General features: G+C 36.8%; 1 long non-coding RNA gene across 1 annotated transcript in view; it reads left to right on the top strand.

Moving 5' to 3' along the window:
• The first annotated feature begins 14,492 nt into the window (after nt 1-14,492).
• Nucleotides 14,493-23,326, top strand: part of LOC141554265 (uncharacterized) — a 28,148-nt gene continuing 19,314 nt past the window's right edge. The window contains exon 1 of the long non-coding RNA XR_012485811.1: nt 14,493-14,697. This is a non-coding gene — a long non-coding RNA (uncharacterized LOC141554265). The remainder of the gene's footprint in view (nt 14,698-23,326) is intronic.

Here is a 23,326-nt window from a genome sequence, read left to right as displayed (position 1 = left end):
AAAAGAGTCATGCTATGGACAATTTTTTAAAATTTATTTTTATTATTTTCTGTTGACATTTTTGACTGTAATGGGAAGTTACAAGTGATGGGTTCTAATTTCATCTCCATCACTTATCATTTCAGTACTCTAATCATAAGTTTCCTCATCTGTAAAAGGAGAACAATAATAATCTCACTATTTCCTTTTCAAAGCTGTTGGGAAGAAAGAGCTTTGCAAACTGGGAATTTCTTTTTTTTTAATTTTTATTATTAATTTTTAAAATATTATCCCTTGTATTCATTTTTCCAAATTATCCCTCCCCTCCCGCCACTCCCTTCCCCCAATGACAGGCAATCCCATACAGTTTACATGTGTTACAATAAAACCTAGATACAATATATGTGTGTAAATCCTATTTTCTTGTTGCACATTAATTATTAGCTTCCGAAGGTATAAGTAACCTGGGTAGATAGACAGTAGTGCTAACAATTTACATTCACTTCCCAGTGTTCCTTCTCTGGGTGTAGTTATTTCTGTCCATCATTGATCAACTGGAAGTGAGTTTTATCTTCTTTATGTTGAAGATATCCACTTCCATCAGAATATATCTTCATACATCATTGAAGTGTACAGCGATCTTCTGGTTCTATTCATTTCACTCAGCATCAGTTGATTTAAGTCTCTCCAGGCCTCTCTGTATTCCTCCTGCTAGTCATTTCTTACAGAGCAATAATATTCCATAACCTTCATATACCATAATCTACCCAACCATTCTCCAATTGATGGGCATCCATTCAACTTCCAGGCAAACTGGGAATTTCTATAGACGTTGTGATGTGTCCAGGAAGACTACTGCTCCTCCTTAGGGGCTTCATTATCAATTGGACAGAAAACAATTCCCCCCCTCCTTTTTTCTTTCCTGAGGCAAGAGTTAAGTGATTTGCCACAGCCGGGAAGTGTTAAGTGTCTGAGATTTGAACTCAGATCCTCCTGACTTCAGGGCAACTTTCCCTTTTGTAAAATAAGTATGAAATGACTTAGCTCTCTGAAAAGCAAGATATTATTATGTCTAGATTGTTATTATATTATTACATAGAGATTACATATAAAATTGTGGAAACAGTGGAGAGAAGTAGTAGAGAGGGAGAGTTTGGCTTGATGTAAGAAAGGAAAAAAATCAGAACTATGAGAACTGTCCACAAGTAGAATGGGTGCCTTCGGGAGGCATCTTTGAAGTACTTCCTTTGTTGAAAGCCTGGTTAAGCACTTGGAGGAGATGTTTTAGAGAGAAGTCAGGAATTTGCTGCAAGGATGCACTAGAGCCAGATGCTACAGAACTGATTGGAGAGCTAGGTTTGCCCAATGAAGGCAAATGCCTCAAGATGCTAAGAGAAAATGCCAGGCAGAGCCCCAAAGCCTGAGGAGGACCTTATTTTTGGAGAAAACTTCTTAGGCAGAGTGAAAACCACTACAGGTGTAGTCTGGGCAGGACATAGCAAAGTACAACTCTGTAGTTCCCACCTTGGGATGGCCTCTAAAGTGAGCAACCCTTGCATAGATATGAGACCAAGAAGCTCATATCTGTCCCCTTTTCTCCCCCCTCCACTTATCTATCCTCTCCCTTAACTTTATTACCCTATCAAGTATGACAGATCTCTCTCCTTTGACATTACCTTGTTCTTTTTCTCGGGCACAGTCATTAAAAAGGAAAGGCTGAGAAACTCTCCTCTCCCTAGAGTCGGAAAAAAAAGAACTCAACAGAATCCATTGTCCTGGACTGATTGAATCCCCAGGGAAAGACTTTATAGTACATCACCTCTCTCTCCTCTCATATATCTCTCTCCCTCTGTGTGTCTCGAATCTGTCTCTCTATCCCCATCAGGTGAGAAAGAAATGGAAGAGTTTGGAGAGAGAAAGGGGAACATTAAGGAAGAAAAGGAAGAGAGCAGGAAGGGAAAAGTAGAGAGATAGGAGGGGAGTGTGTGTGTGTGTGTGTGTGTGTGTGTGTGTGTGTGTGTGGTAAGCTAGTGGTGATGTATGGAACCTGCTAGCAGAAATTTTCCCTGAAAAAAAAAATAGGGGTGAGAAGAAAGAATTGAGGGCAAAGGGTCTCTGAAGATAAAGTCTATTGACTTCACAATTTTGTTTAAATCTGCTCCTGACTAAAGAGCTTATTACTGGGAGAAAGGCTGAGGTGACTGGCTAGGGAGGAGAGAAATATTGTAGAAGGAGGAGTGAACAAATATAGTACAAAGCAAAGAAGAGGACATGGAGTTTTTAATGTATTTTTTTTATGGGAAGGAGGGGAAAATTTGGGACAGAGTTTTAAAGTACTTTTAAGCAGAACCATTTTTATAAAATGACAGACTGAGAACTATCATGACTCAGTAAGATAGGATAGTCTTTATTGTTGGGAGAAATAATGTAGGTTTTCAAGGTATGCTCTTTTATTTATTACTGTTACCCCTACAATTTAGGAGAGAGGAAAAGGGACCCTGGGGAGTAAAAACCCCCATGAATAAATGCTTTTTCTAAATATATAAGCATTTTTTAAAATGGACGTATATATATGTATGTATATTTATTAGTGATATTTGCTTATACAATGGAAAGAGTATGAAAATACTTGATTCGGATCATAGCTCTGCTACTTAAGGTGTGACCTTGGTAAACTATTTGTTTTTCTGGAATTCCCTCATCTGTATAATGAGATTGAACTAGATTCTATCTTTACCTGAGGTCCAAGGATAGGTAAATTTGAATGAAAAAAAATTCATCAACTTCTCAGTAACAGTTACCATTCCATTAAATTAATTAAAGACATCCTTCTGACCAGAAATCCGTACGCTTCATGAAAACCCAAAGAGTCCATGACACAAAAAGAGGTAGGAACCTCTGGGCTAGATGAACTCCAAAGTCTTTTCCAGCTCTAATATTTTAATCCCAAAATAATGATATGAATATTAATTCTATATTTGTTTCCCAAACATATATTAATATCTGAATATATCAATAGATTTATTGGATAGTACTTGTTTGGACAGTGAACATAAGAACTCATCCAGCCTTCTAATTCTGAGCAACTCTTGTCAATGACCTCCACAGAGAGGGAATGGGAGGGGAGGGGCTCTTTTAGGCTTCATAACATTACAACTCAGCAACGTGGCTGTCCATCTATTATCCTTCACTCTCATTTAGTAAGTGACCCATTTCCTCTTCTAGTTGTCTAGCTATTAGATAATATTTTTATACTTTTTTGTGTGTCATTCACTATTGGTAATACATATTAACTTATTTTCAGCTACCACTCATCTTCCCATTATCTTTTGGGTGACCTTTTAATTTGTCAAAGCAAAATCCACCTTTATATTCTCTTTTCCCACAATGTCTTTCATGTTAATATAGAATATTTCATGATAGATGCAAAAACAAAAATAGCTTTCTTTAGTGATAATCTAATTATAAATATCAAATAAAGGATAGGAAAGGAGATGGACCTTTCAAGGAAGTTAGCCATGGTCATAGAGGATATCTAGAACAAAATGCAGATGGTAATTGGATTCTTTATAACTGGTAAGGTTCTCCAGATCTCCTATTTACAGATGACACTGCTGATTACATCAAGCCTTAGAACTTTGCAAAATCTCACAAGAGATTTACCACCATTGAGAAGAGTTCAGCCTAACAATTCACATGGGAAAAAACAAAGTGGGTAAAAATATTTATTGTTCTGACTAGATGACACAGTTAAATGGAATTCTATAGAGCTGGTCAGTTAGAATTTTTATCTTGGACAGATGCTGGGGATAATTGATGAAATGGTCCTAGAATTAAGTAGGAGAAGCCCAGGTTGGAATATGGGAGCAGAACCAAGGTGAAGCAGAAAAGGCAGCTACTCACCTGAGCTCTCTCCCCTATACCTTTCCAAACACTTTTAGGTAATATCATAAAACAATTTCTGGAGCAGAAGAAACCATAAAAAGGTTGGAGTAAAATAATTTTCAAATTAATTATAACTTAGAAGTTCAGCAGGAAAGATCTATTGCACCAGGGTAAGAACAGAACACAGTTTAATCCTTCCAGCACAGACCCAACACCAGCAAAAGAGGAGCAGACTTTGGGAGCCACTGAATCAGCAACAACAGCTCTCACCTAACAGATAAAAGGAGGTCAACCAACTGGTCAGCAGGAAATTGTAAGGGTCTCTTTGCTAGCATGGAGGCTGTAAGCACTCTGTTGCATTGCCCATACTTAGATAAGGGTCACAGTTGTGGGTGGCAAGCCTAGGGCAAGAAGGAGCATTAGCACACCAGACTTTATGACCACAGTTCCAGAGCAGAAAAGAGTGTTTGTGGTCACTCTCAGACCAGAGCACAGGCCAGGAGAGAGTAAATATATCTCTCCTTAGATCATATCATTTTGGAAGAACAGAAAACTTATAGTTCTCTAGAAATATCTCTGAAAATAGCTGCACAAAACTCCTGAACCTTGGGACAATGTGCCCTTTACCCTGAAAGCAAAGGCCTACTTTTAACAAAGAGTTTAAATGTAAAGAAACAGGCTGGGAAAATGAACAAATAACAGAAGAAAATTCTGATCACAGAAAGTTATTCCAGTGGCAAAAAGATCAAAATATGCACTCAGAAGAAGATAACAAAGTCAAAGCTCCTATATCCAAAGCCTCAAGAAAAAGAGGAATTGGTCTCATGCCATGGAAGAGCTCAAAAAGGCTTTTGAAAATCAAATAAGAGAGGTAGAGGAAAAATTGAGAAGGGAATGAGAATGATCCTAGAGAATTATGGGATTTTAGTTGGACTGTATTTGAGAACCTGAGCAGTACTTTCAATGACTCTAAGCTTTTCTCTGAAACAAAAACTCATGAAACAGAAATATACTCTCTGTGATGATCTATATAGCTGTGAATTATCAAATACCATAATCTGTAAGGAATCAAAGTTACAAGTTTATTTCTCCATATTAAGACAAAATACATTTGAATGTAAAGTAAGATGGAAAATAAATATTAACACCTAGCCTCAAATGACTCATTGCTTAGTTTACTCCAATATTAATCAAAGCTCACACTGAAAACTTACAATCATTGAAAAGCATCCCTAGACTCATGTTCTACAATAAATTCAAAATGGATATGTGACCTGAATATTAAAATGTCAGGAAGGGGATAGGCACAGATATATTATTCATTAGTATAGAAAACTCCAGGTTAGAAAACTCTTCGCCAATGCAGTTCAGCACCTTTTTATTATCTTAGGGAGTTGTCTGAAAAGTTTAAGTGATTTGCTCGGGTTCATACAGCCAATATATGTCAGAGGCAGAATTTGAATCCAGTTCTTTTTGGCTTTGAGCTTGGCTCTCAATCCCCTGAATCACTACGTCATTCTTTAATAATTAAAGGTCACACCAGAAAAAATAGAAGAAAAGCAGATAATCTAGTTTTCATAGTTATATATAGGGGAGGAATTCTTAACCAAACAAGAAATAGAGGAAATTTTATAATAGCTTTTTATTTTTCAAAATATATGCAGAGATAGTTTTCAGCATTCACCCTTTCAAAAATTTGTATTCCCATATTTTTCTCCCTCCCCTAGACAGCAAGTAATCCAATGTAGGTTAAACATGTGCAATTCTTCTAGACTTATTTCCACAATTATTATGCTCACAAGAAATATCAAATCAAAAAGGGAAAAAATGAGAGAAAAAGAAACCAAGCAAGCAAACTAAAACAACAATAACAAAAAAGTGAAAATAGTATATGATCCATGTTCAGTTCCCATAGTTTTCTCTCAGAAAAAGATGGCTCTCTCCATCACAAGTCTATTGGAATTGGTCTGAATTATCTCTTTGCTGAAAAAAAAAGCCAAATCCATCAGAGCTGATCATCACATAACCTTGCTATTTCTGTGTACAATGTTATTTTGATTCTGCTCACTTCACTTCACATAACTTCATTTAAGTCTCTCCAGACTTCTCTAAAATCATCCTCCTGATAGTTTCTTATACAACAATAAAATTCCATAACATTTATATACCATAACTTATTCAGTCCAACTGATGGGCTTCTACTCAGTTTCCAGTTCTTTGCCACTAAACAAAGGACTGCCACAAACATTCTTGCACATACAGGTCCCTTTTCCTTCTTTAAGATCTCTTTTGGATATAAGCTTAGTAGAAACACAGCTAGGTAAAAGGGTATGCACAGTTCGATAGCCTTTGGGCATAGTTCTAAATTGCTCTCCAGAATGGCTGGAACAGTTCACAACTCCACCAATAATGTATTAGTGTCCCAGTTTTCCCACATCCCCTTTAACATTTATCATTATCTTTTTCTGCCATCTTAGCCAATCTGAGAGGTGTGTAGTGGTATCTCAGAGTTGTCTTAATTTGCATTTCTCAAATCAATAGTGATATAGAGCATTTTTTCATATGATTAGAAATGACTGATTTCTTCATCTGAAAACTGTAACTTTGGACCATTTATCAATTGGAGAATGGTTTGTATTCTTATAAATTTGAGTCAATTCTTGAAAGAGGCAATTTTAAAAGTGACAACTTATACAGAATATAATATATAATTTTGAATACATGAAATTGAAATTCTTCTCATGATTAAAATTAATGCAACCAGTATAAGAAAATCGAATGGAGAAAAAAAAGCACCTTTGTATCTCATATATGTCAGCCAAGAAATTTGTTCTGATATTCAAGATATATAAAAACTAAGAAATATATAAAACCAAATACTATAAAAGCCTTTTTTGATCCTTTTATAGATTTCTTCCTACATGCTTATCTGCAGGTTATCTGTCTCCCTTGAAAAATCATCATCAGTGTCTGACTCCCTATAATCCAGGGCACTGTTTGGGGCCCTTTTTCCCTCTCTTTCCCAGATTCATGGTTAATTCATCATCATTTCTATGCAAATCTCTATGCAAAAACAATTTCTTTATTTTGCTATTTTCATAAATTCTCTTTTCTGCCTACTCTTACCTTTAATTCTTTCATTCATGGTCCTTACACATCCTTATGTCTTCTTTACTTGTGTTCCTCATAGAATTAAAGCATTTTCTCCTTTTGATTCTTAAGAGAAATTTGCTAAGGCTGATTAAAGTTTTTCAATTCTGTCATTTTTTTTTGTATAAGCCATACATTCTGCTTTGAAGATTCTTATTTCTCTCTTGTACCATTTGGGAGCATCCTGCTATGATTCCATACTCTCTTGGGAATTAAATTTTTTTATTGCCTTATCACATGCTGCTTCATTTTTATCTTTTTATATTTACTCAAAGATTTCTCAGTTTGTTTAGGTACCATCTTCCCTTCAGTTATTAATAGCAAACCTGTTGACTTATCGTTGTGCAGTCAACTTTTAAAATTGAATTTTCTTCTGAAATTTTTGGTAACTCCAGTCTTTTTTCTTTTATTTCCTTATCATTCAGTTTCTGATTATTTTTTCTTATTGATTGGCAGATTCACTGAAGGTCATAACTTAAAGATGTCTCTATTTTTTCCTATCATGGCTAGGGAATTAACTTTTCACTAGCTTCAGCCCCTACACCAAATGAGTATAGAACTGGTCCCAGCTGGATTCTAGTCTCCTTTCTTTCCAACCTGGTGTAGACTCCATGTAATGATACCCTGCTCCAGCTCTCTCTGACCTTAAGCTTAATGGCTGAGATGTCCCAGACCAAACTTCTGATTTCCTATACCTCCACTTCCTCTGTTGTCATTAATCATCAGCCTCCCACAGTATCACAGCATATTTAATTTGGAAGCAGGTCTTAGTGACACTTGAGAAAAACCATTTTCATCTGGATGGGCAAGAGTGGGGTATAGCCCTGCTCTTGGGATGAAATGGGGGTAAACCCCAGGAGCTTGGGGCTCCTAGGGAAGCAGCTGAGACTTCTCAGAGTATTTGTTTTTCCATAAAGTGTTCTCCAGAGAGGACATTCTGTCTCCCCATGACTTTGTACAGTTTGTTTTCCATGTCTGGAATGGTTTCCCTCTGCCTCTTGGGATACTTGGTTCCTTTAAAAACTTGAGCCAAGCCACAGGCTTTCCTGATACTTTTCTGCATAGAGATTTACATAGGGATGATCATCACTGACCCCTTAAAAGCTGATGAGATAAGGAGAATATGGAAAGAGAGGAAAAGAGGGCCTGATTTCTTGTAATCATTTATATATATCCTATATTTGCTTTTCTGTGAGCCTATGGGAAACCCCTTAATAGAATGAAAAGAGAGAAGATACGTAAACTATATTTAGGAGAGACAATGTAAACTTCTTGAGGGCAGAGATTTATCTTCAGCAAAATGCCCAATACTCAGTAGGTATTTTTGAAATGATTGTTGACTTGTTGCAGGGGCCATGAGCTTCTTTTGAAGGTCTGATTTTTGGCATTTACTTTTTTATTTTTGAGATGTGAATGCTCTCCCTGAAAATTTAACAGTGGACTCCAGCTGTTTCCAGCTTGCTCCAATTTACCCTGATCCTTTCTCACTCCAAGCCCAAGTTACTGGACTGTGTTCTGGGGCACCCGTCCCTCTAAGCCTCTAAATCCAGACTGTAATCCTGAGGAGGTTTTTTTGAGCAAAAGCTCCTCCGTGTCTCCTTTCCCTTCATGGTTCAGTTGAAAAGAAAGTCAAACACCAGACAATGTCAGTTCTGTTATCAAGAGCTCCCTTTATTTGGTGATGACGTAGAATATCTGCACCTAAGGCACTCTTTTAAGGATTGCATTGTGAACTGAATGAAAACCAGCACTTGTTCAAAGCTCATTTGAGGCACTAAGTTTTGAGATAGATGGTTTAATGGATACATTAATGATCCATTTATTTCACCTCTCTAAGTTCTATCCCTTAAATTGTATGGATAAAAGAAGTATTACACTGAAATAAGCTACACAATGTCACTCCAACTAACATGGTAAAGACATTACAGCCAAAACATCCCATAACCTCTTTAAATCAACTGGAGGAATAATAAGCTATGTGATACCTGCCAAGCTCAGTCCCAGCTCCAACTCCTCAGTCTGATCTCTGCTGGAGACTTCCTGGGCACTTCTCATACTCTCTTCCCACTCTAGTCTTCCTCTATTTTCCTCTTATAAGAATTGCTTTCCCTAAAGTTGTTTTACTGAACAATGTATAGTATGTACTTAAAACTAGGTGCTTGTGTTAGGATATATATGCAATGTAATTTTGCTTAATTCACAGGATCACAAGATTATAGGATTTTGGCTGGAAGGTGCTTTAAAGGTCACCCATTCCAATAATGAGTTAGATGATGTGCCCAAAGTCCCACAGCTCATAGGTGCCAGAGATAAAAGTCTATTCCAATCTCTTTTAACTTTAAATTCCTTTTGAGTTCAAATCTAATGCCCTTTTTTTCTTATTCCATTGTCCCATCAGAAGTAATCTTACTCATCTTTAAACTCCTCTACTATATGGAATTTGAGAAAAGTATTATGATTTAGGGCTGGAAAACTTAGGTTGGAACTTTATAGGATGTTTTAAATATTGGAACCAGAAGTTTATATTCTATTTGGTATTCAATAGGGTGCCTGGAAGAGCAAAATATTCAAAATACTCTGATGTAAGGACTTGCTGAGCCCTTTTCAGACCTGTTCAGACCTGTTCATCCACCTTTGGTGTCTATCTGCCATTCAGCTTTTACCTGTGTTTCCAAGAAAGTGTAGCATGTACAGGAGCCATACTCCAGTAAACATCTAAACAAACAATAAATAAAGGCCTGATTTGTGTGGCATTTGCCATGCTTATTGCTGAGGTATGAAGGCTCTCCCTGAAAATTTAACAAGGAACTCATGCTGTTTCTAGCTCCAATATACCTTAGTCCTTCCTCACTTAAACAAGACATTCCTTATGCATATATTAAAATCACATAAGATACTTTAAATATGTTACCACAGAGATAATTTTGCATAATTACCCTTTGATTTTTTAATCTCCATTCAAGCATAAGATGAGTATAGCCAAAAACAAATGTTTATTATAGTGAATGTTCAGCAGAGAATCCAAGAAAAGGAATTCTTGAGGTGGAAAGTTCCCTCAGTTGCTACTCTTTGTTGATGACGTCAGGTTGATTGAATAAAACTTTAGAGCATTTTAAGACCTCCTAAATGAGAACTATTATTCCTTAAAAGAATTCTGACCCATAGGAAAAACCAAGTGGATCAGAACTGTCAAATGTCAAAATGATGAAATGCAATTCGATGGACAGCCTGTAGAGTTTTGTTCATTATTAAATAGATTCTGGACAGATACTAAACATAGGTAATTAATTAGCTGTGCTCAGAATTGAATAGGATGGGATGGAATAGCTTTGGGAAAGTTTACTAAGCTTTTATTGACCTTAGGCTTTTCTATAAAACAAAGAACCATTTTAAAAAATAATAAACTTCTAGTTATGTTGTATGGCTATGTCATAGAATATTATGGTCTCTAAAGAATTAAAGTAATGGGTCACCCAAAGGACAATGGAGAAGTACAGGATGATCCTGATTGAGCTGTAGCATATTACCAGCCAAGAATTGCACAAAAAAGGGGCATAATAGTTATGAAGCTGATGAATGTTTGGAGAAGGTGGACTGCTTGTGGAATGAAAGTAAATAATTGAACAGATGGATGGTCTGCATGCTCCACTGGAATCCATTCAGTGACTAGAGAACTTGAGGAAGGTCATCAGCATGTCAGATAGACCACCTATAAAGTATTCATGGGAAAACATAAGTGGGATAGGATCAGAGCATAGAGATGGGTTTAATCTATTGTTGTTCATTATTTCTGAAGAGAGTTAAAGACATCCCATGGTGATGTTTTGGCTTGCATACGAATTGGATTTAAGTGAGGCAGAGTTGCACAAAGCTTAGTAATCTCACTCTTTCATCCAGTCACTAAAGTCCAGTAGCAAGATAAAAATCAGAATGACTGGTACACAATGGGTAGCCCTGGCATCTTTGATGTCCGCTCAAGCCCTCAGCACCCACAGTACCTGCTTTAGAGGCCTTTATGGCCATTGGAACAAATTGTTCTGATCTGCCCATTCTGAAAGTCTTCATATGTTTGGAGTAGATATTACCCCTAACTCATCAATGGTTTTAAGACTTGTCACTTTCTCTCGATTTGGTTTAGCCCATCTGCCAAGATGGTGTAGGGTGTAGGGTATAAGGTGGAGCTGCTGCACATACTCCTGATTCTTGGAGCCATAAGTGAGAGTTGGGTGGCTGGTAGACACCACAGGTAGATGAGCAGCTCTGAAAAGGGCTCAAAAAAAGGGCTTTTTGAACATTTTATATTCAAATCAGTGCCTACATTAATAAGGTCATGGATTCATTAAAGCATCAAAATATCAAGGAGAGACTATCAAATTGAAAATTTCTGAGATGATGATAGAAATGGCTAGAGCAATATAGTAGAAAGACTATACAGGCAGTAATATGAAGAAAGGCTCAATCAGAGAGTATTTAAGTGCCTGGTACCAACTTTTTAGGAATTTACAAATCAGCTAGGAGAATATAATGCATACATAAATAGTTGGAGATAATTCTGGTGGTAAGGCACTAGCAATTGAGGGTGATCAGAATTGCTGTTCATCCTTCATTCTCAAAGACCACCAATGACATCATGAAGGTAATGTCTTAATTTGTAAATGAATTGGATTTAAGTGAGGTAGAATTGTGCCCTTATCAGTCATTCTCTCTTCCATCTCCTCCAGTCATCAGAGATCAGTGGCAAGACATAAGTCAAGATGGCTGGCAATAGCCCTGGTGATCAGAATAGGCTTCAAGTAAAAGTCAATGATTGATGTGAGTCTTGAAGCATATAGGATTCTCAGAGGCAGAAATATGGAGGATTGTGTTTGGTGTATGGGGAAATAATTGGTGCAAAGATATGGAGATAAAAATTGTAATACTGTGTATGAGTAACAACAAGAAAGCTAATTTGACTGTAGTATTATGTGTGGAGACTAATAAAGCTAGAAAGGTAGGTTGGGAACAAGTGGTGAAGGACTTTATATTCCATATGGCATTTATATTCAATCCCAGATAGAGAATTAATAAGTTTATTTATAAGGAAATGGTATGGTTAGACTTGTGTTTTAGGAAAATATTTTTGTTTTCTTTAGTGAATTTTTGTATACCTTTTCCCTTTCTTGGCGCTTCATTTACCAAGCTCTTGAATCTTTTTTCATGGTTTTCTTAAATCATTCTCATTTCCCCCCCCCCCTAATTTTTATTCTACATCTCTTATTTGATTTTTGAAATCCTTTTTGAGCTATTACAGGACTTTTTTTTTTTTTTTTTTGGACCTGAGATCAATTCATATTTTTCTATGGGGCTTTTGCATGTAACTATTGTGATATATATATATATATATATATATATATATATATATATATATATTTTTTTTTTTTGCTGAATTTGTGCTTTGATCTTTTTGCCTGTCACCATAGTAACTTTCTATTGTTAGGTTTTTTCCTTTTTCCTTTTTTTTTTCTCATTGTTTTCAGCTTATTTCATGAATTTTAGTTTTATGTTAAAGTTGGGTTCTGCCTTTGCAGTGGAGAGTGCATTGATCCAAACTTCTTGTTCCATGGATATGAGGCCTTACTGCTGGCTTGCTATGCAGGGGGTCAGGTGCTTGCTCAGATGTTGCCTGCACTGGACTGGCCCCCATTTTCCTTGAATGATACAGATCTTTCCTATATGGTCTTGGGCTGGGAAATTGCTTTGCTCCATCCATTTGTTAGTCCTGCCATTCCAAATTCATTTTGAGATGTTATTTTATAGTAGTTCAGAGGGGAATTTGGGAGAATTCAGGAGGGTTACTGTCTTACTCTGCCTTTTTTTAGGAAAATAAATGGCAAGTGTGTGAAGGATAGACTGGAAGTCATAGAAGGGGATAAGATCACCAAGGGAAGAGAATGTAGAGAGAAAAGAAAATAAAGTAGAGCGTTTAGGAAGAATTATCAAGTAGGAATAAATTAGATGAGGATAAATTAGAGAAGTGTAAGACTGAAATTATTATAAAGACGTATTAGGTAATAGTCTTGGAAAGAATAGATAAGACCCTGACCTTTTATCTTCTGGAGGAAGAGGAGGGCAGGGAAAAGATGAAAGATAGATTGGAGGTAGCATTGAAAGCACTTAGAAATATTCTTGGGGAAGAGAAAAAGGGAAGAACTAAAGAGGATTTAAGTCCAACTCCTCAGGGATGGGAAGAATTACAGTGATACATGAACAGAAAGAGAGGAGTTAGAAGGGGTAGAAGTTCTAGGGAAAATTATAAGGTTTTTTTTTTTGTTTGTTTTTGAGGTCAGCAGGGTTAAATAAGTTGCTCTGGGTCACAGAAAGCTAGTAAGTGTCTGAGACTGAATTTGTAAGTATCTGAGACTGGATTTGAGCACAGGCCCAGAACTCTATCCACTGCAATACCTAGCTGTCCTTCAAGGTACAGTTTTTTTCTTGTTGAGTTTAAAGTTCTGAGGGAACTTATTAGATTGGCTAAGGAAAGGAAAGGACAAATGGTGAAGGGGATGTGGGGAAAATGATACATTAATGCATTGTTGGTGAAGTTGTGAAGTGATTCAATAATTCTAGAGAGCAATTTGGAACTATGCCCCAAAGACTATAAAACTACGCAAACCCCTAGCAATATCACTATTAGGTCTGTATCTCTAGAAAGAAAAATCAAAAAGGAAAAGGACATATATGTACAAAAATATTTATAGAAGCTCTTTTCTGGGGGCAAAGAATTGGAAAGTGAGAGGATGCCCATCAATTGGGGAATGCTTGGACAAGTTGTGCTATGTAATTATGATAGAACACTATAATGTAAAAAATGATGAGTAGGATGCTCTCAGAAAAACCTCAAAAGACTTCCATGAGCTGATGCAAAGTGAAAGATACTGTGTATAAAGTAAAAACAATATTGTAAAATGATCAATTGTGAATGACATAGTTATTCACAGTAATACGATGATACAAGAGACTTTGAAGTTCTTATGATGAAAAATCCTATTCACCCCTAGAGAAAGAATTGATAGAGTCTGAATACAGATTGAAGTATACTTTTTTAAACTTTTTTTTTCTTGAAGGTTTTTTTGGCCTATGTTTTCTTTTACAATGTGATTATTTTAGAAATGTTTTGCATGATGACACATGTGTAATCTATATCAAATTGCTTGCTTTCTTAATGAGGGAGGGTGAGGAGGAAGGAAGGGAAAGAATTTATGACTCAAAGTTTTAAAAATGAAGGCTAAAATTGTTTTTACATGTAACTGAGGAAAAATAAAAAATGAAAAACAATTTAAAAAATAAAGTGCTGAGGGAATAGTCAGGACAGGATATCCAGAATGTTGTTGAAAATATAGGACTGCAAATATGGGAGTGGACAGATGGATTTGGGTGTGGCTTACAGAGGGTATAGTTAAAGTCACGAAAATGGATGAGATCATAAAAGGAAAGAAAAAAGAAAAGAGTAAAATCCAAGGGATCCCAAGTTTAATAGGTGGGAAGAAGATGAAGAGCCAGAGAAAGAAAGGAAAAATAGTTATGGAATTGAGAAGAGATCTATGAGAAGCATCTCATCATTTTAGAAACTTAATGAGGAAGAGGAATCAAGGAAGAAGAGGTGATGAGTAGTACCAGAAGTCACTGAGGTCAAGGAAGATGAAGGTATAAAAAACACTATTAGATTTATGAGACTGTCAATGATTTTGGAAAGAGCTCTCTCAGGGAGTAATAAAGATGGAAGCCAGATTGCAAACAGTAAGAGGAGAGTGAGTGGATGGTGATTATAAGGAGGCTATAAGGGAACAACTTGATGTTTCCAGAAATCTGGAATGGAGGTGAGGGGAGAGTGGAAGACAAGATAATTGCAGATAATTGAAGATTTTTAGGCTGGGGGGGTGCCTCTGAATATTTTGCTGGTTAAAGGGAAGAAGTCAGCAGGGAGGGAAAGACTGAAGCTATATGGCATATGATTGATTGATAAAGGAAGGCCAGAAAGAATATAGGTTCAAAAGTATGGGTGGCTTTTGCAAGGAGGTCCATCTCTCTCTCAGAGATCTAAAGGAAGATATAAAGATGAAGATCTAGAAAGATTTAGGAGATTATGGTGGGAAAGTAAATACAGGTTCCCTTTCATCTTCAGAATTGCACTGAAGTTATTTTTTGCAAGAGGAAGGGGGGGAATCATCAGGGGGTAGAATTTTAGCTCCTTTAGAGTACCAATTGTTTAGCTCTTTGTATCTGATTCTTTTTGCTGTTATTTAATTCTTTCAGCTATATCCAATTCTTCATGTCTCCATTTGGGGATGTCTTGGAAAAGATGCTGGAACAATTCATTTCCTTCTGCAGTGAATTTTACAGATCAGGAAATTGAGGCAAATAGGGTTAAGTGACTTGCCCAGGGTCCCATAGTTAGTATGTGGGACTAGATTTGAACTCAGGTACTTCTGATTCCAGGGCCTAGGTAGTGAGCCACCTAGCTGCACCCCCCTCCTCAAATCCTCAGTGCACATACTTGTTGAATGATTGCTTGTAATAGTCAATATGAGTCAAATACAGATTTCCTGTTTAGCTATGAGGATTCAGTTGAGAGACAACAGCATAAATTTGTAATGGATCCAATCAGCATGCCTTTTTTTTTTTCCTCCACTGGTATTTGGCAGTTTAGAAGAAAAGTGAAGGTGGCTAATGAGATTTATTCAAAGTTGAAATTTAGCAAGGCAGAAATGGCAGGTAAAGGCAACCTTGACTTCTTAGCTTCAGTTTTTTTCACCTGTAAAAGTGGAATAATAATATTTGTATTTCCTATCTTACAGAGTTCTTGTTAAGAAAAGTGCTTTGAAAATCTTAATTTGTCAGGTTACTACGAGGAGCTACTATAATTGTTGTCTTATTGCTACAATTACTGTCATTGCCTAGATGAACTATATCAGTTGAGATAGTTTCCTATCCCAATGATCACAAAAACATTATTATAATTATAGGATGAGGGTTTCACGTAGAAGTACTTTGTACCCAGCACAAACTGGGCTCTTAAGATCTGATTGTTAAATTTTCAGTATGAACATTTACACTTTAGAAATCAATAAATGCTACAAATCAAGGATTGATTTGTTGATTGTCTAGACTTAATAAGTGATGGGGAAAATGTTAATAATTCAGATTAAAGTTGAAAATACATACATTTCCCCTCCCTCCCTTCCCCAAGAGCCACTTGTTAAACATTTTCCAAAATAATGCTGGCTTCAAAGATGGAGGAGAAGGCAGGATTGAAGAAGCTGAAGCAATAATTAATAATAGTTAGCATTTATATGGTGTTTTAAATTTTGCAAGCACTTATGTTGAAGTGAAGGGAGGGGGAACCTTCATATCCAAGACTGAGCAAGAAAGGAAGTAAGTTCAGAACAGGATTGATAGATTTGGGAAAAAACAAAAACAGGAAAGAATTGAGAGACTAGTGAGGGAGAACAGGTATACTTCTACTTGAATCACATGATCATAGAAATGCTTTCACTGAGTGATGATTTAATGTGATGCCCTCTGCTTTAATCGAGGGTATACATATATAATAGCTGAGTGGAACAGCATTCCTCTCCCCTTTGTAAAACTGTGACTGCAGATATCATCCCCCATGGCACTCAATGTCCTCTATCTGGGATCCGTGTAATAAATTCTTGCTTGGCTTCAGTTCCTTGAAAATTTAATCTTACAGATGAATTTCCCTGTTTTCTGTTGTCAAAAAAGAAAGAGAGAAAAGGAAACTAAGTAACCTATCTGTATAGTCTTGTATATTATTAACTACTAGAAAATTTACAACCCAAGTTGTCATTCAAGGCATTTTCTCAAATCGAGAGTTATTAAAAGACTGTATTAGATGTTAGGAATTAAAAACAAAAATCAAAAAATCTCTATTTACTGTGAGCTGACATTTGCCAGGGAAATACAAAATAATAGCTAGCATTTATATAATAACCAGTAATTACATAGTGCTTTACAAACATTATTTAATTTGATCCTTATAACAACTCCTGGGGGAAGGTGCTATTATTGTTCCTCATAATATAAATAAGGAAACTGAGGTAGGCAGTGTTTAAGTGATTTGCCTAGAGTCACACAAGTTAGTGTCTGAGGACCATTTTTAACTACAGGTTTGGTGCTTCTTGAGCTGCCTAGAATAGAGAAACTGCATTATTTCAATCTAGGGCTCAATTTGGTAGAAAATATATTGTGCTTCTATCATTTTAGGGGAATTTTTTTTATTTCTGTTTTTGCTATTTTTTTTTTTTGAAACAAATATCCTATTGTAAAAAGCTAATTTAGGTTATTTGATTTAATAGTTGTCATTGTTGAGTCACTTTACCACTCTTTGGGATCCCATTTAGAATTTCTTTGGCAAAGATACTGGAATGGTTTGCTGTTTCCTTTTTAAATTCATTTTACAGATGAGGAAACTGAGGTCAACAGGGTTAAGTGACATGGCCAGAATCACAAAGCTAGTAAGAGTCTGAGGTTAGATTTGAACTCAGGCAGATGAATCTTCCTGACTCCAAGCCTAGTACTCTGCACTTCTGGCAAGTAAATCAGATGACTAACAGTGATGGGAGAAGGGGAAGAAACACACACTAGAAGAGAACCTGAACTCCTCTGCTGGTACCCTAGCATGTGAGCAAGAGATGTGTCTGACATTAACCTGGGATGGCGAGCTAAAAGGGAATCTATTCCAGTGTGTGTTTAAAGAGTAATTGTTAGTGCCTCCATTTTAATGTGGCAGAAGGTCTCCACTGGAGAAGCCTAGGGATCTGTAAATCCTGTGCTATTCACAGTTTCATCAATAACTTGAATAAAGATGTAGATGACATACTCAGATTTTTAGATGATAGAAAACTGGGAAGGATAATTTGCACACTGGTCAGTTGCATGAGGATCCCAAAAGATCTTGATATGGGTTACAGCATTGGAATAAATCTAAGAGGATGATATAGTGTAGTGATAAATGTGATTCAGGGGTAATTCTTACACTTGAGTGCAAAAAACCATTGTCATTAAGACAAGATGGAAGAAGACGTGGCTAGATGGTGGTTGCTCTGAAAAATACCAGAAGGTTTTAGTGGAGTGCAAATTCAATATGAGTCAGCAGGGTGATGTTGCTGTCAGAAAAGCTAATGAATCTTGGGCTGCATCAGGAAAGGAATAGCTTGCAGGAGGAGAGAAATTATGGTCCTGTTGTATTCTTGTCTCATCAGCTCTCATTTGGAGAATTGTGTGCAGTTCTTGGTATCACAGTTTAAGGAGGATATTGAGAAGCTGGAGAGAGTCTAATGAGGACATGGAGGACATTGACAACCCTTGAATTCATTATATGAGGATCAATGGAATGACCAAAGCATGCTTGGTCTGGAAAAGGAAGGACTCTGGGGGAAATGAGAGCAGTTTTCAAGGCTTTGAAGGTCTGTCTTGTGGAAGAATGGTTATATTTGTTCTATTGACGTCAGAGACAAAAGAACAATGGGTAGAGCTTGCAGAGGCACAGGTTTAAGCAAGATGCCAGGAAAAGTTTCCTTTCAGTTGAAACTATCTCAAGGTGAAATGCATTTCCTAAAGAGGTGATGGGTTCTCCTTCCTTGTGAGTCTTCAAGCTGAGCATAGATGTTTTCTTGTTAAAGGAGAGCTGCTTTTTGTATGTGGGGTGGACTAAATAACCTTTAAAGTCCCTATTAAGTCCTGTCATTCCTCAAAGTCTAGAAATGTGGGATAGAGGCAGATTGTTATTGTTTCTGTTCACTCATTTCTGACTCTTTGTGGCCACATTTGGGTTTTCTTGGCCAAGACACCATTGTGGCTTACCATTTCCTTCTCCAGTTCATTTTACAAATGAGGAAACTGAGGCAAAGTGGATTAACTGACTTGCCCAGAGCCACACAGCTAGGAAGGTCTGAGGTCACTTTTGAACTTGTGAAGATGAATCTTCCTGATTCCAAACCAGTGCTCTATCCACTATACCATCTAGCTGCCCAAGAGGCAGATTGTAGATGATTTTAAATACCATGCTGAGAATGTACTATATTTGCATTTTATCTTAGAGGCAGTCACTTTTCTTGACCAAGTTAGTGATGTGCTCATACGTGGGCTTCAGGGATGTCACTGTGTTAGCTGGGGTGGTGGAGTGGAAGAGATTGGAAGCAGGGGGACCATTTAGAGAATATTGCAATAGTTTCTATGAGAGGTAATGAGGACCCGAGCCAGGGCCTGACAAAAGCCTTGAATGAAGAGCTGCTTCTTTTCATTATGAACTGATGCAGAATGAAGTGAGCAGAATGAAAACTGTTTATATAATAACAACACTTCAAAGAGAAATCACTTGGAGTTAAGAAATCTCACCAGTATGATAATCAACAGTAATTCCAGAGGAATTACTCAAGATTCTCTAAATTAATAAAATCACAAGACCAATCCCTCTCTCCTCAATAGAATAATTCCTTGAGGTCAAGGACCATTTCATTTTTGTCCATATAGCTCCAAGGCTTTACCCAGCGCCAGGCGAGTAGTGGGTATGAAGAGATATGGCTCCTACTGCTAGATAGAGATGACTGATTCAAGTTAATAACACTTTTTTCATATGGCAAATATCATCATTTGTTTTGCTTGTCCATACATATTTGTGACAAGAGGATGAATGAAGAAAAGAGGATGTAAGGGAGAGATAAGAAGGTAAAGTCAATAAGATTTGGCAAGTAATCAGATATAGAGGGTGCTAGGGAAGAATCAAGGATGATTTGGGCTTTATGACCTGGGTAACTAAGAGCATGGTGGTACTTTGGATAGAAATAGGGAAGTGTAGAGGAAAGGCAGGGTTAGGAAGGAAAAAATAGCCTCCACTGACTCTTGTTTCCTTCAAACCTTTTTTGTTTTTAATAACAGCTGACAGTTATATGCAGAGGGATTGTGAGGTTCAAATGAGATAATGGAAGTAAAACACATTGTAAACCTCAAGGCACTATATAAATGCCAGTTGTTGTTGTTGTTATTATTACTATAAGCCTTTAGTCTGGTGATGACTTCATTCCCTGAGCCTTTTACTACCCTCCTGCTGAGCTCAAGCAATCTTTATAGAACAATACAGGGCTGTGCAGTTTAAAAACTGGGCTACCAAAAAAAAAGCATTGAACCCAGACTTTTCAATTTAATTTGCATTATTAAAACTTTCTTAAATCTAAACACAAACAAGTTGTAGCAGTTATGATATCTGAGATACAAATGGTCAGATGGAAGATGTATCAATCCGTAGATTAGAGCTGGCTCTAGCATGCCTTGGTTGTATGGTGGTTTATGATTTAAACAATGTTTTATTTATAACAAGCATTCATTTGATTGGTATAATAAACCTGAGAAGTAGGTGCTACAGGTATTTTTAATAAGTATACATTTTCTTTTTCTTCACTCTCCCTCACTGGGAAAAAAAAAGAAAAAAACAAAAACCTTGTTACAAATATGCATGGTCAAGTAAAACAAATAATCATATTAGCCATATGGAAAAAAAAGTGTTCCTATTAACTTGAATCAGTCATCTCTAGCTGGCAGTAGATGCCATGCCTTGTCTTACCCACTATAAGCCAGGCATTGGGGAAAGCCTTGGAGCTATATAGACAAAAATGAAATGGTCCTTGATCTCAGGGAATTATTCTATTGAGGAGAGAGGGATTGGTCTTGTGATTTCATTAATATAGAGAATTCATGAGTAATTCCTCTGTAATTACTGTTGATCATCATACTGGTCAGATTTCTTAAGTCAAAGTTGTTTCTCTTTGCAATGCTGTTGTTATTGTATAAATTGTTTTCATTCTGCTCACTTCATTCTGCATCGATTCATAAATTTTCCCTGAGTTTCTAAAACCATTCCCTTTATTATTTCTAACAGTACAAAAGCATTCTATTCAGGTATTAACCAGATGAAGAAACTGAGGTTCAGATAAGGCAAGCCACTTGTCCATTGTCAGAGAATTAGTCTCTGAGTCAGCTTAGAATCTCCTGATTCTAGGTCTAAAGCTTTCTCCTGTGATCATTTCCTAGTTATTATTTTTTCTTCAGTGCCTTTTGGGTTAGTGTCTGGCTCTGTTTTATCCTTAAATCCCTCATTTCACATTGTGTTTAAATCTGTAAGTGTCCAGAGATTTTTTTTTTAAGTAGGTAGGGTACAAATATGAAGTAAATGTCAAACCAATCAGGTAAATATAGCCACCCCCCACCCCACGGTAAATCCTTCTTCCTCTTTCCTTTAAGAGAAGATCCTTCTGTGTCCAAAAATGGGATTCCTTCCCTTTCCTTTTTTCCCTTCCCCTGTAGATTTTTAACTTTTGAACCCTACCTCAGGCCAGCCAGTTTTGTTTTCTCCTTTCCTATGAGTTTTAGGTTGGAAGATTTCTTCAAGAGACTTTGCTTTCCACTCTCAGATCTAACAAACAATTTAAAAACATAAGAGGGTACTTTTGAAAGACAGTTTCACACAGAAGTTTCATAAACTACAGGGTTATCAACTATTGTGTATCTGTAGTCAAAAAATTTTCCAAAAGAAAATAAATAGGAAACCAAAGATATAAAATACCACAATGATATAAATTAAGCACACAATAAAAACTAAATGCTATGTGGCTTCGGACCCCAGAAGAAATAAAGAAGTTGGCTTTTCTCCTTTGTTGAAGAGGTGGGGGACTGAGGGCGGGTTATGTTGTACATACTCAGATGGGATTCATCAGTTAATTGATTGTACTTAACTGGTTTTGTCTTTGTTTACAAAGAAGGCTAACTGGTATGGTGTGTGTGTGTGTGTGTGTGTGTGTGTGTGTGTGTGTGTGTGTGTGTGTGTGTGTGTGTGTGTGTGTGTGTGTGAAGAGATAGGACTGTTATGTTAAAAACAAATGGCATCAATAAAATTTAGGAAAAAAAGAAAATAAGGTGGTCTCTTTCTCTCATATATAAAACCATGATATATGTCTTCTGTATGTGAAATATTTAATAGAATCCTTTTATGGTGACAAGAAACAGAATAGAGCTGGAGAAAATTTAGAGAATAGAGAATGAAATGACCAAGGGGATTGAGTTTCTGTAAATGAGAGGAGTCACAAGCAAAGTTCATGATGTCAGGAAGACTACAGATAGGGGGCATGGAGAAGCTTTGTTCACTGAAGCCCAGAAGATTAACTCTAAGGAGCAGTCTTAGAAAGCTAAAGGCAATTATTTTAGGACAAACAAAATGATATAAACACCACTTTCTGTTCAAGAGAAGGACACATGGAATTTGATATCACAAGAGATAGATCAGGTTGGATCAACCAATAAGCATGGGTTAAGCCCCTACCCCCTATGTGCTAGGCACTGTGTGATGCCTTGGAGTTATAAAGACAAAAATGAAATGGTCCTTGGTCTCAAGGAACTATTCTATCAAGAGGAGAGGAACTAGTCTTGTGGTTCCATTAATATAGGAATTCCCACATGAGGAAAATCCCTTCACTGTTGCAGGTTGCTATTTCTCTGTATATTATAGTCTTAGAGAGTTGCCCAGAGAATTGAGGAAGTCAATCATTTGCCTAGTTAGTGTCAGAGGCGAACTTAGACCCACCAAAGTCAACTCTTGATTGACTGTGCTATGTCACCATTTTTGTCAGAAGAGACAATGTGGAAATGATAAACAAAATACATGTAAAGTAATTTGGGGGCAGGAAGGCATAAACAATTTAGGACAAAGAATCTGGAAGGGTTTTATGTAGGAGATGACATTTGAGCTGAGCTTTAAAAGAAACTCAGGAACTTAGGAGGTTAAGGTGATAAGGGAGTGCATCCCAGGTATAGGGGAACAGCAAGACATAGAGAAGGGATAAGAAATGTGTGAGAAAGAGCAGGCAGGCCATTTTGGCTGGATTGTAGAATATGTCAAGTTGTTGCAAATAACACCCCCCCATACACACACACACTATTCCCAATAGAATTTCCAGCTAATAATTAGTCTAGCTATAATAAATTGATAGTCAGGGGTTTCTCTCAGTAACCAAAGATGCCAAGGGATTCATCAAGTCTGTATCTTCTGAGGGGAACTCCTTTGACAACTGAAACGCAATCCTAATTGGTGAACATTTAATGAAGAGGTAGACTAAAAGTGTTAGTTCCTCCTTTGGAAAAAATGGCTTAAATATGAGATTCAGTTGCCTCCAGCCATCTGGGTAGGGGAAACCATTTCTATCCAAATCTTCCTGGATAGTTTTCTCCTTCATAAGCTGGGTCATTCTAAACTCTAATGGAGAGG

The sequence above is a fragment of the Sminthopsis crassicaudata genome, chromosome 1, assembly GCF_048593235.1.
Source record: "Sminthopsis crassicaudata isolate SCR6 chromosome 1, ASM4859323v1, whole genome shotgun sequence".
Taxonomy (NCBI): Eukaryota; Metazoa; Chordata; class Mammalia; order Dasyuromorphia; family Dasyuridae; genus Sminthopsis; species Sminthopsis crassicaudata.
The sequence above is the reverse complement of the archived record's forward strand: the minus strand, read 5'-3'. Positions and strand labels throughout refer to the sequence as shown.